General features: G+C 40.9%; 1 long non-coding RNA gene across 1 annotated transcript in view; it reads right to left on the reverse strand.

The window, feature by feature from the left end:
* Positions 1-5,819, reverse strand: part of LOC103009354 (uncharacterized) — a 32,774-nt gene extending 26,955 nt beyond the window's left edge. Inside the window, exon 1 of the long non-coding RNA XR_003623723.2 lies at positions 3,799-5,819. This is a non-coding gene — a long non-coding RNA (uncharacterized LOC103009354). The remainder of the gene's footprint in view (positions 1-3,798) is intronic.
* Between the last annotated feature and the right edge of the window lie 11,719 nt (positions 5,820-17,538).

Raw genomic sequence — 17,538 nt, forward strand, 5'->3', positions numbered from 1 at the left:
AAAGAGCTTTAAATGGGAATGGGATCATAGGTAAACATGAGAGACTGTAGATGCATTTAAGGATGTTAACAGTCTCTACACTCTGGGGTAATGCAAATCAAGTAAGAGGGATGGGCTCCTAGACTAATAGGAGGGACAGCAATGAAATTAAGCCCATTAACAAGTCCCATATAGGCTCTACATTAATGAAAAGGGAGTTAGGTGGGAATGGGATCCTAGGTTAACATAAGGGACTACAGCTTCATTTAAGCACATTAACAGTCCCAGTTACCCTATGTGGTAATGCAAATCCAGTAAGAAGGAAACTGATTCTAGATTAACAGAAGGGACTGTAGCTGCAGTAAAGCCCATTAACAGTCCCAAGTACCCTCTGTAGTCATGAAAAGAGAGTGAGGTGGGAATGGAATCCTAGGTTAAAAAAGGGGGTGGGATTGTACGTGCATTTAAAAGCACATTAACAGTCCCTTGTGTCCTCTTTGGTAATCTAAAGGTAATTAGGAGGGGATGGGATCCTAGGCTAAGATAAGGGACAGTAGCACAATTAAGCCCATTAGCAAGTTCTGTGTAGGCTCTGCAGTAATGAAAAGGGAGATAGTTGGGGATGGGATCCTAGGTTAACATAAGGGACTGCAGCTGCATTTAAGCACATTAACAGTCCCTGTACCCTCTGTGGTAATGCAAATCCATTAAGAAGGAAACTGATTCTAGATTAACAGAAGGGACTGTATCTGCAATAAAGCCCATTAACAGTCCATTGTCCCCCTTTCGGTAATGCAAATAGAGTAGGAGGGCATGGGACTCTACTAACAGAAGGGACTGTAGCTCTAATTGAGCCTATTAACAGTCCCAAGTACCCTCTGCAGTCATGCAAAGGGAGTTAGACAGGAATGGGATCATAGGTAAACATAAGAGACTATAGATGCATTTAAGCACAGTAACAGTCTCTCATACATTCTGCGGTAACGCAAATTGAGTAGGAGGGATGGGATTCTAGACTAACAGAAGGGACAACAGTACAATTAAGCCCATTAACAAGTCCATGTAGGCTCTGCATTAATGCAAAGGGAGTTGGGGGGGATGGGTTCCTAGGTTAACATAAGGGACTATAGCTCCACTTAAGCACATTAACAGTCCCTTGTGCCCTTTGTGGTAATGCAAATCGAGTAGGAAGGAAATGGATTCTAGAGTATCGAAAGGAACTGTAGCTGCAATAAAGCTCATTAACAGTTCCAAGTACCCTCCGCAGTACCCTCCTCACTCAAAGGGAGTTAGGTGGGGATGGGTTCCTAGGTTAACGTAAGGGACTATAGCTGTATAAGTCCATTATCAGTCCCTTGTACTGCCTGTAGTAATGCAAATCATCTAGGAGGGGAATAGGTGCTAGACTAACAGAGAGGTCTGTAGCTGCAATCAAGCCCATTAACTGCCCGAGGTATCCTCTGCTGTAATGCAAAGGCAGTTAGTTGGGGATGGGATTCTAATTTAAAGAAAGGAGTCATTGGGACTGCAATTTTGCACATGAACAGTGTCAGGAAATGGCCTTAGATAATTAGCACCTTTCAGAAGTAAAGATGATGCAGGGTTCCTGATACAAAAGGCTCAGGTGTAGTCAATTAGGTTTGTGCACATTAAATGTCCTAGTGCAGAGTTCTCAAGTAGTAAGGGTCCTCTGCTGGAATACAAAGCGGGTGGGTGTGACTAATTCACAGGACATTGACAAATGCAGCTATGGACATTATCAATTCAAGAGAAGGTTCCTTGAGAGTTTGACCCATATAGCATGCAAATGGGATACAGTGGCCCATTAAAATGGACAGGACTCTGGACAACTGCAACTGTGCAAATTAACTGTCCAAAAGCTGAGTTCTTGAATAATCTGTACAACCTAGCAGTATTCCACTGAGTGTGGGATTTCATTTTTTATTGCATGGGACCATAGATATATGCAATTATGCACATCAATTGTTTAATAAGAGAAGGGACTTTGGGTAATCAGAACTCCTCAGAAGAAATGGCACAGAGGTAAGGGATATCCTAGACTAATGGGTGGGACCATGGGAAATGAGGATTTTACATATTAATGCAAAGTGACAGGTAGTCCGAACTGCCTAGGAGCAATGAAGAGCATGGGTGGGTCTTACCTGTTAGGCAGGACCATGACTAACAGTGATTGTATCCATTAATATTCCAAAGTAAAGGACTATGAGGATGAGCACTTCTGCTGTAGTGCAAAAAAGTTGCAAAGGACTTGTGTAATGAACAATTGGGATTCTTCTCATTAATAATTCAAGGAAGATGGTCTCAGGTAGTCAGCACGGCCTAATAGCAATGCGAATGGGATGGAGGGTCATTGATTAATGGGGAATGTACAGTTTGGTACTTTAATTGTTCAAGAACAGCAGGACTCCCGAAAAGCAGGGTAAAATTGGTAGGATGCCTTTGTTTAATGGACAAGACTATGACAATTGGGACTGAGCACATTAACTGTGGAACAAGAAATCTGGGTTTTCTGTGCCCCCTGCTGAATGCAAAAGGGTTTTTGACTGGGATCTAATCCAATGGGCAGGATTATGAACAATTAGAATTTCACTCAGTGCAAAGAGTTTAGGTGGTCAGCACAGTATATATGCACTGTCCAGAAAACTGGGATTGTGACTACTGCAGCAATGACAGAGGAATGGTTTCTCCTTCCTTAAGGACAGGGGATTGAGAAGATTATGAGTAACTAGACTTATGAAAGCTCTCAATTAATTAACATTTCCTAACATTAATGCAAAGGGTGTGTGGATTCTTTGTTCTAACATGGGACAATGGACAAAAGGGATTCTGTACATTAATTGAAAATGGTGACTCAGGTAGTCAGCATTCAAGATCAGCAATGCTAGAGGCAGACAGGGTATCCCAGTCTACTGGGTAAGCAATGGACAACTTATTTTTAGCACTGAATCAATGCAAATTTCACGGGCTTTAGGGAGAAACAGGACTGAGGCTGGGCTGGGGCTGGGGCTGGGGCTGGGGCTGGGGCTGGGGCTGGGGCTGGGGCAGGGGCTGGGGCAGGGGTAGGGCCAGAGGCCGGGGCAGGGCCAGGGGCCGGGGCCGGGGCTGGGGCCGGGGCTGGGGCCGGGACTGGGGCCGGAGCTGGGGCCAGGGCTGGGGCTAGGGCCGGGGCTGGGGCCAGAAAGGGGGTTGCTGGGAACAGGGCTGGAGTGGAGCTAGAGGCTGTGGAGGCAAGAAACCACAGAAACTTGAAATTATGAGCAATAATACTCCAATATAATAAGTTCGAATAGAAGAAGCAAGTCCACAGCAATTCAAGTTTCCTGCAGATAGGTGGGTCATTATTCAATTAGTGCAGCATTAAGGGTGGGAACAAAGCAAGGCCTGGACTGGAGTGGACCTTCAAATATTCCTTTTTACATTCAGTCATAACGTTACATTTTTAATTAACTACTTCTGTGCTATAAGACTCTTCAAAAATCCAAAGGGAAGTAGTTTATTAAGTCAACCCCAAAGTAAAAAATAGTAAAAAATTTAAAATGGCTTATTATTTTACTTTGAATATCTAAAGACAAAAAAAGTTTAAGCAATTTGTAGAAAAAGAAACTGAAAACTTTAAGGAATTTTAAAGGAACCCAAACATGAAAACCAATTAAATGTAACTGAAATGAAGTCTACAAATAAAGCCCCTAAATACATTTCCATAGTAGTCCCTTAAGGCTTAAATCAAACACTAGCAAACCACATAATCAAACTATGTATGACTGACATCCAAGAAACAAATAGAAATCAAAATCCGACCCCAGCATTAGCCACGGGGTAGGTGTTCCTCTTGAGGAAGGCAGGGATTCCTCTTCTGCCACCTGTTGGCCAACGATTATCTGCGATCCATTCTGGTCCTTGCCACGACTCACCGCCATTTTCACACTTGGCAGGCATGGAGCACTGCCCCTGGCCAAAGTGCAGAAGAGCAGAGGCGGGGTTGGCGGGGGCGGGTAGTACACTAGCCTTAGGCCACGGCACCAATGCAGAGGAATGGCGTGAGGTTCAGCCCGCACAACCTAATATCCAGCACTGCAAGTGGCAATGCTGGAGGGGAGGGAGCAAGTGAAAGGGGAGGGAGGTGGAAAGGCCAAATGTCCTTGGAAAGACCTTGGTACCACCCACTGGGAGTAGTACAAACGTGGCCCGTCCTGACTGGCTGAATAGAGACGGTAGCAAGGTGCTATGCTAACTCAATCTAATTCCATCCTCCACTAACTGGCTGCGACCAATTCCACCATCCTTTCTGATTGGGTGGGTCATGCGGCAATCCAACACTGCCAATCCCTCCTTTCACTTTTTCGCGGCAAAGCCCGCCATCTTTAACAATGCGGCAGGCCCTCCTGGTGCAAAGCCCGCCAAGAATGTAACGGTCGCTCACCCCTGCCATGACGTCCACGTGACAAACTGCCATGATATCCACATGACAAGGTCAGCCATATTGTCCCTGCTGCAAAACCTGTCAGGAAATGCACACGGCAAAGACAAAGGCCCGCCATGTTTTAGACTGCGGCAAGTACTTAAGCCGCCATCTTTTACTATGTAACAGAATATTTCCACCGCCATGCTGCACACTAGAACAAAGACACCCATGATGTGGCTTCCCGCCACTGGAACACTGCGGCAAAATGGATCCGCCATTTTGAACACTCTAACAAAGCAGAGAGCCATGCTAAGCAATGCTGCAAAGTCAAAATCGCCATTTTGAACCCTGCGCCTAGGTCCTCTCCCTCTCATTTTCGATTAGCCTTTTGTAATATGACACAGGATGATCCTGTTTTTCCACCTCATGATACCACAATTCATGCAAAGCTCTTAACATGACCCAAATCAGCTCATTCAAAACACTTAACTCATACAATGCATATCATTTCCTCTGCCTGTCCCACTATTCATCTTACCTTCCTAGTTTATACTTAGCACAAACAACTAGCCCTCAGCCAAGCTGGGCGGCAATTCTAAAGTGGCCGCCATCTTTCCTCCCCAGCCTAACCAACCCCCTAGCCTAACTGCAAAGTCATCTCCCAGCCAAAGCCGTAGGTCCACTCACACAACACCAAACGATTAGCAGCAACATTTTGTAGACATTCCAGATAGTACAACGAACCACAAAACCCAACACTTTTCCATCCATAAAAAGCCCCGATGGGCGATGAAAAAAAAAAAAAATCTAAGCAGGTATCCGCGGCCCCGATGGGCAAGGAAAAAAAAAAAAATTAAAGCAGGTATCCGAGGCCCCGATGGGCAAGGAAAAAAAAAAAAAAATCAAAGCAGGTATCCAAGGCCCCGATGGGCGAAAAAAAAAATAAAAAAAAAAAAAAAGGCAGGTATCCATTGCCCCGTTGGGCCAGAGTGTTGGGGAGAGAGGGGGTACACAGCAGGTATCCGAGGCCCCGATGGGCTAAGGGAAAAAAAAATTAAAAGCAGGTATCCGCGGCCCCGATGGGCAAAAAAATAACAATATTAAAACCAGGTATCCACAGCCCCGATGGGCAAAATATAGAAAAGGGGGAGAAAAAGAAAACTAAACCACAAAAAACCAGAGGAGTCAACCAAAAATCATTCCAAAGAAAAATTCCTTTAAAATGGAAAACTGCCTAAAAATATCCTAAATATCTGTAAAATAGCAAGGTGTCAAGAAAATACTAGGAGAAATTTCAGATTTTTAAAAATATTTTATGAATTTTTGGTGAATTTTTAAAAAGAAATACGCCATAAGGCATGGCTGGGGGCTGGAAAATGTTCCAGAAAGAACCACACGGGCAAAGAGATCCAATATGAGCAAGCTTCTACCCCGGGAAAAGAAGAAATATGGCGGTCGCAGCAAAGTGCAGCGCTTTAAGAAGTGAGAGGGAGGGGACTGAGGGCGGAGGGAGTAGAAGAGGAGTGGCCTAGAAGATTGAAAGCCAGACATATTTGTAGTTTAGCCAGCTCAAAAATTTACCCAGTAACAAGAAAAAGAGAGATTTCAAAAAAAACCAGCAACATACTGAAAAGAACATTAGCCTGGAGGTAGGCTTCATTTCTAGTCTAGGAGCCACGACTTCAAAGGGTTTTCAATGGGTTCGCGTCTGTAAAATAGGGACGTTGAGTAAATCAAATTAGATAACTGATGTTAAAATTCTCCACAAACAGTGTAGCAAATGAAAAGGTTTTAGTTTAATTTGGTTTTGAAATAGGAGGAAAGGGGAAGTAGAGCTTTGATATGTTAATAAAGTATCCAAATGCCTCATTTAGCCAGAATGTATAACTGCCCCACCAAACGTTTGAACCAAAGAAGCTAGGAAGGGGCAATACATTAAGGTTAGAACCCTCTTCACGGGACTTTCCCTTCCGTTATCTAATGTGATAGTGAAGGTTTACTCGAAAAAGAGACCCATAAAGGTTACACGATGTGCTCAAAGTCACACACCATGATTCTGAGTCAGTGTATTTTATACTCCAGCACTCTGCCTGTGTGGCCCCTGATAATAGAAGACTGGAAGTGCTTCTAAGTGAACAAGAGAGAGGAAGGAAAAGACATTTCACAGAATGCCGATTTAGCCCCTAAATAAGCTATATTATTTGTAATTTTTAAACTGTGAAACCTTAATCTTTAGTATTTTTCTACTTCCTCCGTGAATCTGATGACCCCAACAATGAAGCAGTCGTAAGAGTACAGTAGTGAAGTTCACCCGCTGCCAGTAACTGGTAGGAAAATGTTCATATAAAAGCCAAAGCTTCCCCCAGAAAGCTGGCTATTTAGGTGAGAAGCAATTAATCTCCTAAACCATCCTATACGGTTTATCAGAGAAACAATAGAGAAACTGAGGGAGACGATGGAAACTAAGTATTACACACAACTCCTAGAAAATCAAAGGATACATTGCCCTCCCAGTGGCTGAACTGGAAAGTATAACTATTAACCCAAATAGTATCAGGTAAGGATGCCCTCCAGTCTCCAAATAAGTAATAAAGTATGCAAAATTTTCTTCCTTAAAGGACACACTCCATTTTCTAAGTGCTCTTGGTTCACACAAAAAGGTAATCTGACTTATTCCAAACGAAGGATATTGCATTGTAAAAGTAGTATAATTTTCCGTAGGACCTTCCCTCAACACTCAAAAATTAAACTATGAAGTAAACGCCTACAAACAAATTTGTTATGCTTTCCAGATTTGGGGAAGGAAATGGGATTTATATATATATAAAATACATATTTCTGAAAGTCTTTAAGATTTCACCCTAATTTAGTCTTTCACAAGTTTCTAATGAGACAAATAGAGGAAAAGGAGTCTTTTGTCGCATAGAGTGGTACATTGAGATTGAGGGATGCTGTTTTCTTTGCTTTTGGTTTAAAAACTAGTGGCAGCAAGAGGATCCCACAGTAGAGGTCCTTGGACTCAGATAATTTTGGTTGCACTTTAGTGAAGTATCTCTGTTGACAAGACTGACTTGCATGTCAAATCTCTCTAGTGAGAATTGTGGAATTAAAATGGAGTTTAAAATTACTGTAGTGATCACGGTATATTTGAAAAATAACCATACGTGTAAAAGGCAGTAAATAGTGACAACCATTTTGATATCATTTCAGTCAGCAGGAAAAAAATGATTATATAAGTGGTTGTTATGTAACAACTACTGTGATCTCAGCCTAGACTAACCAGCAAGACTTAAAAAGCAAGTCAACTATCACCAGCAGCAACACTATCAGGTCCTAAGCTCCTTCTCTATAGGCCACAAACTAATAGTATCACCAGGAATCTGATCCCACTATAGAATTTAACCTGTTTCAGCTTATTTTGTTTTTAGCACAGGGTACCAATTATTAGGGTAACTAGGCCTGTCCAATAGAATTTTCTACAATCGTGGAAATGTTCTATACTTTTTAGACCTTGGGTTAGGGAAATTTTTCTAAAACAAGACTCAAAGTGCATCCACTACTAAAAAATTGATAAATTTGAATTTTTGAAATCAAAACCTTTTGTTTCACAAAAACACCTTAAAAGGTGAAAAGACAAGTTATAAGCTGGTTGTGCCGGGGTTCTGCAGCCAGGCTCTGGTTCCGGGAGGGTGGCCAAACTAGCAGATTACTCCCATTGGCTGTCATAGTAATCTTTCATGGGATCGGGTGAGATTAGGCCACCAAAATGGTGTTGACATGTTGATTTGGGGTGACTCTCACTCACATCAGACACAGGACATTTTAAGGCTCTAGGCTACCAAGGTCCACTGCCAAGACTTGGGCTAAAAGAACTGCAGAGGATACAAATAGATTCCAAAGAGCCATTGCATTGGAAATGGTAACAGCATTGCTACCTTTTTCTAGTAATGGAAGACATGAAATTAGCCAGGTATGGTGCATTTGACAATAAAGAACATGAAGAAATGGTTTCTAGACCTAAAAATGAAGAGAGAGTACTCAGACATTATGGAGAATTTCCACATGAACTGTTAAATAAACAAGTGTATAAGTACCTCTTCTCTACCCATCATTCTAAATCTTCATTGCTAAATCACTACACCTCACATGGGTCCATGACATTTATAGAAAGGGACTACTTATATAGAAAGGCACGCTCCCGAAATATGAGCCTAGGACTCAGCATGTCCTGCAGCAGCCCTGCAGCAGCCCTGCAGCAGCCCTGCATTCTCCTGCTGTTTATCATGTTCAGGCTTTACTTATCCCTTTCTTGCTGCCCCCCTCCCCCACCTTCAGCCCTCAATCCTCCACTTCACATTCCTCCTTTCACAACCTGGCTTTGCCTTCACTTCTGCTTGGCTTCATTTTATAAATATGTTGGGATCAAGGTGTGGAAACTGAGACACTAGAAGGAAAAGTGACCTGCTCAAAATTAATTAGTCAGATTTGGACCGAAATGGCATGTTCCCGACATACTTTCTGTGGCTATAACCTAGCTGTGTCCACGCCCTCTACTTTGGGCTCCCAAAGTATGTATGCATGACATACAGCAGGAGTTATATGAGGGGAAGGAATCAAGTCCTCTTCTTAAAAGACTCCTCTTATTTTACTTCTTAACCTATAGTTCCTCTCCCCTGCGCCAATAGTTCAAAAAAAAAAAAAAATGGCATGAACTACCTGATCTACCCACCAGATGGCAGCATGGAATAATCAAAGAAACACTGAGTCGCCTTGGGGAAAAGACTCAACGTCTTATACCAAGCTCGACTAGGGTCTGAGTCAAAGGGGCAAACGTCTTATAGACGTTCAGCATCAGAGGAAAGAGTGAAAGAAAAGTACTCAATTCCCTCTAATTTGAACAGCCCTCCTTAGTGGGAGTTTGTCCTTGGCTTCGACACAGTGCCATTTAAAGAAGACTTTGATACAGCATTCCGAGTCGAATTAGCAGGCTGGTGGGTGCAGTGAAAAGCAGTTAAAGGAACCAGGACATATTATGGAGAAGGGAATATTTGGGGAAGGACTCTTTACAGCTCATAAGGACTGTCTGCAGTGGGAGAAAAATGATTAATCTTGTTGTGTGTAGCTCTAGGATGTCTGAATAAGGATGTCTGAATACTCTGAGCTGTCCAAAGATGGAACAGACTACTTCCAGAATTGGTGAGATGCCAATCCCTGAAGGTATAGAAGCCAATAGTGGATTTTGTGGGGATGCTATGGAGAGAATCATCAGACAGAAAAGTCGGGCCACGTGCCCTGAGGATCTTTTAACTAGCTCAAGATCCTACTAATCTCATCAGAGTATTTGGGACATTCCTCAAATGTCAAAGTTACACATGTCAAATCTCAGTGAATGTATACTTAATAATTGTGTATTTCATCATAGGTATACTTTACATCAGAGCTTAAAATACTAAAAGGAATATTGAACTCTGTTAATGATATACATATGGAAGTGTCAGAGGGTTTATGGAAGTCTGCAATTTACTTTGAAATGCATCAAAGCATAAGATGAGTTAATGGATTGATAGAGGGATTCATAGATTAATGGTTACATGATTAAAAACAAGTATAAAACATGTCTGTGGTAGAATCTATGTGGTAGGTCTTCACTGTACTATTCTCTTATCTTTGCTGTGGGATTGAAAGTTTTCATAATCAAAATGAAATGTTGGGGGGAGGGATGACATCACTAAGAATGAAGGAGAGGAAGCTCCAGGGATTCATCCATCCACTAAAGCTACCACCACTAGGCTGGGAAAAACGGTCAGAATCAACTTTTTCAGAACTCTGATATCTAATAAAAAACAAATAAGAGCAACTAGAGGAGTGCTTAATGAAGAAAGACTGCTAAAAAAAAATACAGTAAGAGGGCATGATGGCATCTTTGGTTACCCACCTACCACTCCCCATTTCTCAGCTGGGCATCTTCTGTGGGGGTGGCAGCATTCACAACTATTGTGTCAGAAGGGAGAAAATAGACCTTGTTTTATAATTTTTAAAAACCTTATAGACATTGCTACAGCCTAACAGAAATAAAAAGACCTTACTTTTTTATGTTTGTAAGATTATAATAAGTGATCACTATTATCACATAATAATGCGATCACTATGGTTACATAGTAATAAGTGATTATTATGAACAATTGAAGACCAAAAATGTTGATAACCCAGATGAAATGGGCAAATTCCAAGAAACACACAAGCTACCAAATCTGGCTCAAGAGGAGATAGAAAACCTTAACAAACCTATACCAAGTAAGGCAATTAAATCAGTAATGTCAAACCTTCCAACAAAGCAAACTCCAGGACCAGATGGCTTCACTAGTGAAATCTACCAAAAGTTTGAAGAAGAATTAACACCAGTTAAAAGAGAAGGAAATACCTCCTGTCTCATTCCATGACACCAAAGCTAGACAGACACTACAAAAGGCTACAGGCCAATATTCCTTATGTACAAAAATGCAAAAATTCTCAACAAAATACTAGCAAACTGAATCCAGCAACATATTAAAAGGATTACAACCACAACCAATCAGAATTTATCCCAGGAATGCAAAAGCGGTTCAACGTATGAATATCAATCTATGTAATACACCACATTGATGGAATGAAGGAAACAACATGATCATCTTAATTGATACAGAAAAAGCATTTGATAAAATCCAATGTTTTATCATTATAAAAAGTCAGCAAACTAAGAATAGAAAGGAACTTCCTCACATCATAAAGGGCATTTATTTATTTTTTTTTAACTCAGCTAATATGAGACTCAGTGGTGAAATTCTGAAAGCTTTTCCCCTAAGATCAAGAACAAGACAAGGATGCTCACTTCCACCTCTGCTATTCAACATTGTCCTGGAAGTTCTAACCAGAGCAATTAGGCAAGAAAAAGATATAAGGGACATCCAAACTGGAAAAGTAGAAGTAAGCTTATTTCTATTCATAGGTGACACAGTCTTTTATACATATATATACATAAAGTCATAAAGCATTCAGAAAAATAATGTTAGTACTAATAAATGACTTCAGCAATAGTGCAGGATACAAAATCAGTTGTGTTTCTATACACTGGCAATGAACAATTTCAGAAGGAAATTAAAAATATTTTTCACGATAGCCAAAAGGGAGAAATCTCCATACTGTTTTCCATAGTGGCTGCACCAATTTACATTCCCACCAACAGTGTACTAGGGTTCCCTTTTCTCCACATCCTCGCCAACACTTGTCATTTGTTGTCTTTCTGATAATAGCCATTCTGACAGTTGTGAGGTGATATCTCATTGTTGTTTTGATTTGCATTTATCTGGTGATTAGCCACATTAAGCATCTTTTCACGTGCCTGTTGACCATCTGTATGTTTTCTTTGGAAAAATGTCTATTAGGGTCTTCTGCCCATTTTTGATATGGTTGTTTGTTTTTTTGATATTGAGTTGTATGAGCTGTTTATTTATTTTTGATATTAACCCATTATCGGACATATCATTTGCAAATATTTTCTCCCATTTAGTAGGTTGTCTTTTTGATTTGCTGATGGTTTCCTTTGCTGTGCAAAAGCCTGTAAATTTAGTTAGGTTTCATTTGTTTATTTTTGCTTTTATTTCCTTTGCCTAAGGAGGTAGATACAAAAAATATATTGTTAAGACTTCTGTCAAGGAGTCTACTGCCTATGTTTTCTTCTAGGAGTTTTATGGTTTCCAGCCTTACTTTTAAGTCTTTAATCCATTTTGAGTTCTTTCTTGTATATGGTATGAGGAAAATGTTCTGATTTCATTCTTTTACATGTAGCTGTTCAATCCCTGGGATCATCTTGAGGAAAAGAAAAGGAACCCAAACAAAATCTCAGGAGCAAGGTCATTTATTTGACTTTAAAAGTAAATGAATAAGATGGAGAGGAGGAAAAAAAGACCTAAAGACCAATAATGGGGTAATCCCTAAATTACTAAGCAACAGTGAGAATTTCAGGGAACCCAATTCTACCTTTTCTGAGCTAAGGGCAGATGTAGTCTGATGAAGAGGCATCCGGTGGTATGAAGGGATGGATCCTCTCAGAGAGTTTCTGCTTCCATAAGAAATAATCAATGAGAGCAGAAAACCACAAACTTCAAAATCAAGAAGTTCAATAATATAGGAAGAGAAAGAAAAATATGCTCCAATTCTCAGCCCACTACTTCTGACTCTTCAAGTATGGGTAGTAGATGCCCTGCTCTTAGAGGTCAGTGCCTGCTTGTATGTTGGGAGACTTGAGGTGAGAAAGGAACCAACAGGAACCAATGTTTTTCTGCATTGCCCTCATTGCTGCTGTTCACACTGTTATTACTGCCTCCTGATCCCCACTGACCTGAGCACTGTGGTTGACCCTGTCACCAAGCTGAATATGCCTGTGGTCCTCTTCCTGACATAGTTTCTGGAAGGTATCAAACATACTCCCTGGCAGAGAGCTTGCTATCCAAGTCACTGGAAACCTGCACAATGTCTTCTGATGACGGGAGGTGGTCCCATAGCAGGTCATCCTTGTTGGCTACCGGCAGCATGGGGATGTTGAGGCTCATGTCAATCAAGGAACAGGAGGTACATGAGGTGGTAACTTTTATAGTCAGTGACAGAGTAGACACAAACAAAGCCACCAGCCTATGAGAAGGAACAATTGATTCGCTCAGGGAAGATGACAGCGTTACTGTTCTCCTGCATAAACAAAAGAAGGTGAGAGTGAGAAGTAGAATGAAATATGGTTGAGCTCCAGATAGTTTGGTTTATACAGGGAAACCCGAGGGCAGCACAATACTGGCCTGGAGCTCTTATAGGCAAAAGTGTCCAAATACCTGAGTTGGAAAAATTCAGCTGAAGGTAGGGGCATCCTGGGCGGAAATAGTGGGGGGAATAAAATCTGTTGATAGGACAAAGCTGAGTTTACCCTTACCACTTTGAAGAAGAAAAACGTCTTACAGGTCCATATTCATGTTCTTGCTTACTCTCCACTTCCAAATTCCTTGGCTAAGGAAGATTAGAGGTTGCCGCTCTGAACAAACACTGAACAACTTCTCTGAAAAGTCCTTAAGGCTACATTTGCTAATGGAGTATTTTCCACCACTAATACTCTGATCAGCTGTGCATCGTTTTGGAAGTTCTTGGGGACAATCTCAAGTGTAAATCTCTATTCAAAAACTGCAAAGATCCGTCTAACTCATTTTCTCTTGTTTTGGTTCTTGGGAAAACAGGTGAATAGAGATTCGGTTTTTTTTAAATTTTATTTTATTTATTTTTTATACAGCAGGGAGATTCATTTTTGAGTGTGCCATCAAGCACAGAATTCTGAGATGCCAGCTCTTAAGCACACACACACACACACACACACACGAACACACATACTTCTGAGCTGCAGTAGCTCAAATGTGCAGCGCTTGGGACTAAAACCTTAGGGCTTCTCCTTCAACACTTATCTCTCCTTGCTCCCCACCTCCCTTCCCACTCCTTGACATTCACCTCAGCACTTGCTTCTGTCATTCTACCCTGATATTTGGATCCTGCTCACTCTCCACACTTGCACCCACACTCACCTACCCCTTATCTTCACTCACTCCTCTTTTCTTTCCTATCTCTTTTCTCTCATCCCTTACTTTCCCCCACTGCACAATCCCAAATCTCTAGCCTTATGTGGGAGCTGAACTGAGTAGCAATTTTCTTCTTCATCAGAAAAAGATCAATCCAAGAAGAAAGATAAACATAATTCAAACTCAGTCTCCTTTCCTTTTATCTTCTCTCCTCTGCATTCCTTCTCCAGGTCTCATTTACAAGTGGCATTATTTGTTAAAATCAAGGTTGTGGCATTAAAGACTAAGGAACAAGGAATTCCCTGGCGGTCCGGTGGTTAGGACTCCGTGTTTTCACTGCCAAGGGCGCAGGTTCGATCCCCGGTTGGGGAACTAAATCCCACAAGCCCACAAGCCGTAGGGTGCAGCCAAAAAAAAAAAAAAAAAAAAAAAGACTAAGGAACAATCAAAGGTCTTTTGATGAAAATTATGACCCATCCACTCAAGCCAAGTGAAGAAATAGCTGGAGAAATAGAAGTTAAGGATAGTAGAACAAACACTCAGACATGCATCTCAGCCTTTTTTTTTTTTTTTGGTTAATGAGTAATAAATAAATTTTTTAATGAGTATATTGGGAAGTAAGCCTGGAGGGAAGTGTGATGTGAATTGTGATTCAGTAGGAATTGCAATCTCATCCCGTGTCTATAGACAATATACTGAAACTTTCTGGGAGGTTATTTTGTCTTTCATAAAATGAGGTGTACCACTTTTAAAAATAGATTTCAGATATTTAATGACTAAAGACTTTCAGAGCAGCCTCAGAACTAATTATAAAATGAACAAGCTATTATTCATTTTCCTAGATGTTTCTGAAATATCTTTGAATATTTAGCATTGTTTTGAGCAGGATGCTGTGTATTAGTTTTATACATTTGACAGGAAATTAAATTTATTAATCAAATATATTTACATTCACTTTTCCACTAAATCTTACCGACAGTGGTTCAACTCTAGAATTATCTAAAGGAATTTTCTCAAGATGACTGAGACATTATGAGTCTCTGAAATACGATGTCTTGAAAGTCTTAGTGTTAAATATAATACCATTCTCATAGCAAATGCCCAAGAAATAGATGCTTTAATTATTATATAACATTGGTGGGACAACTGGCCATGAGTTTAATTGGATGGTGTAAACAGAATTTGTTTTCATAGGCAATTAGTTGATCAATGTGGAGATAAACACTAAAATACTTGAATGAAAAGAACCCATCTGATTTTCTTGGCATTGCATGGATTCTATGTGGTTTTGGGGGTCTCTCAAAGTTTTCTGATTTTGTTTTATTTTTCCAAGTAATGGAGAAACTGACTTCTTGGGGTGAAAATACACACGCAAGTCTGAAGGCCTTATTCAGAAATGTGGGAGGTGTACCATTTTTACACTCTGTGAGATAGGCATAAGGAATAAACAATGCCAAGGAAGTTTCAAACAGAAAATATCCCCTGTTCTCCATCTAGAATCTCTGGACTTCCTGCTCAGTACTCAGCCTTAATATTGAGGTATCCGGGCCTATATATGTGGCTTTTGACTCACTATCTCACTTTTAGTAGTTTCAGAAACAATTGTTCTTTCAGGGACCAGTTCATTAAATACCTAGGGAATCAAACCATGGCAGAGTCCTCCTCCCAGGTTGCCACTGGGAAGCCCTTCTCCTTCATTGTATTGGGCATTTGGGACTTTGACAGGGAAATGACTCTATCTTCTCTCTTTCATTTAAAACATCAGATTGGACCCATTTCTGAAAGTTACTATGATAGCAGCACAAGTTTTAAATTTCTATTAAAGTTATTTTCTTTCTAGAAATAAGCTTTTTAAGATCTAGGCTTCGTCTTTCCTGATGGATGGAAGTGGGGAGTCAAGAAATGACATGGCCTTAAGCCATTATAGCCTCCTCACGACAGCCTGGCCAGATGTACTATAGAGACAGGCTTATTCTTCTGAGAGAAAAGCTTGATCCTGCTGTGGTTTTTCTATCTAAAATAGCTACCTAGAGTGAGTATTTCATGAGCAGTGGGTATATTCTTCTCTAAGAGGCCTCGGTGTCCTTTAGAAAGTCATTTCTGGGACTTCCCTGTGGTCCAGTGGTAAAGAATCCGCCTTCCAATGCAGGGGACACGGGTTCCATCCCTGGTGGAGGAACTAAGATCCCACATGCCGCGGGGCAACTAAGCACACACGCCACAATTACTGAGCTCGTGTGCCTCAACAAGAGAGCCCGCGTGCCGCAAACTACAGAGCCCATGTACTCTGGAGCCTGCGCACCACAACTAGAGAAGAGAAAATCCACAAGCTACAGCTAGAGAGAAGCCCACGCACTGCAACGAAGAGCCTGCGTGTCGCAATGAAATATCCTGCATGCCTCAACGTAGATCCCGCATGTCACAACTAAGACGTGATGCAGCCAAAAAAATAATAAATTAAATTAAATTAAATTAAATTAAAAAGTCATTTCCCACCACTCTCACTCCCTCTCCTGACTCTGATCAGTAGATTAGCCAAGTTTTAACTGAGTACTGAGCCAGGCTACGTTATGAGAAATACAGAGATTTAAAAATTTAGACTCTTAATCCCCTTAGGATCTTATGGGGAGAAAAGACAAAAGTGAATATAAAAAAAGAGGTTCCATGAAAAGCAGTTGTATTCCAAGGGTGAAATGAGTGGTACTGATCATCAATGCTACAGTTCAGAGAAGGGAAAGACTGCTGTGGTCACAAACGTTTTCAAGATGCAAGTCTTGAAGGATGGGTAAAATTTAGAGTGGTGAAGAATAAGGAGTGGGAGGCAAGGACAGCCCAGGCAAAAGTAAGATACATAGAATGGGTATGACAGGATACCGTGTAAACTGGTTTTGGTGAAGTGGAGAGAGAGGAAAAAGAGATGAGACTGGAACATACATAGGTACACAGAGGTGGTTTGACCTCTAAGCTAAAGAGCTTAGACTTTATTCAGGAAGCAATGGCAGCTGTTTGGTATTTACAGCCTAGATTGCACTGTTGCTTCTATTGACATATGTTCTGGCTCCTCTACTGGACTCTAAGCTACTTTAAAGTGAGAATGGTATCCTATCTCTTTATAACTCCAAAGTGCTTAGCAGTGTAAATAAAAGGACGAGAAATATGAAGGAGGAGTTGGTAGTTGGTTTATAAGTTGAATTCCTGACTTTGCTTGCGCCATATGTTAAATTAGGTATGTGAGACAGAAATAGGTCCTACTATCCGCTCAAAAATTCAGGGTAAGTGAAAAACAACTGAAAAATTGAGTTGAACTTTGAGTGAGAGCAAGAGCAAGAGAGAGACAGAGAGAGAGATCCCTTGCCTTTGTATGAAATCAAAGCCTCTTCAGGGAATGACAAGTATCCTTAAGGAATTCAAACTTTGCTCTCAAGGCCCTAACTAAAGGTCTTATGACTTGTTATTCTTGGGCATTCGTGAACTGTTATGTGAAGCCATTGTAGGGCAAGGAGCCTTCCTGCAACCTCTGAAATCATATTTTGTACAGTCTCTAACTTA

This window comes from Balaenoptera acutorostrata, chromosome X (genome assembly GCF_949987535.1).
Source record: "Balaenoptera acutorostrata chromosome X, mBalAcu1.1, whole genome shotgun sequence".
NCBI lineage: Eukaryota > Metazoa > Chordata > Mammalia > Artiodactyla > Balaenopteridae > Balaenoptera > Balaenoptera acutorostrata.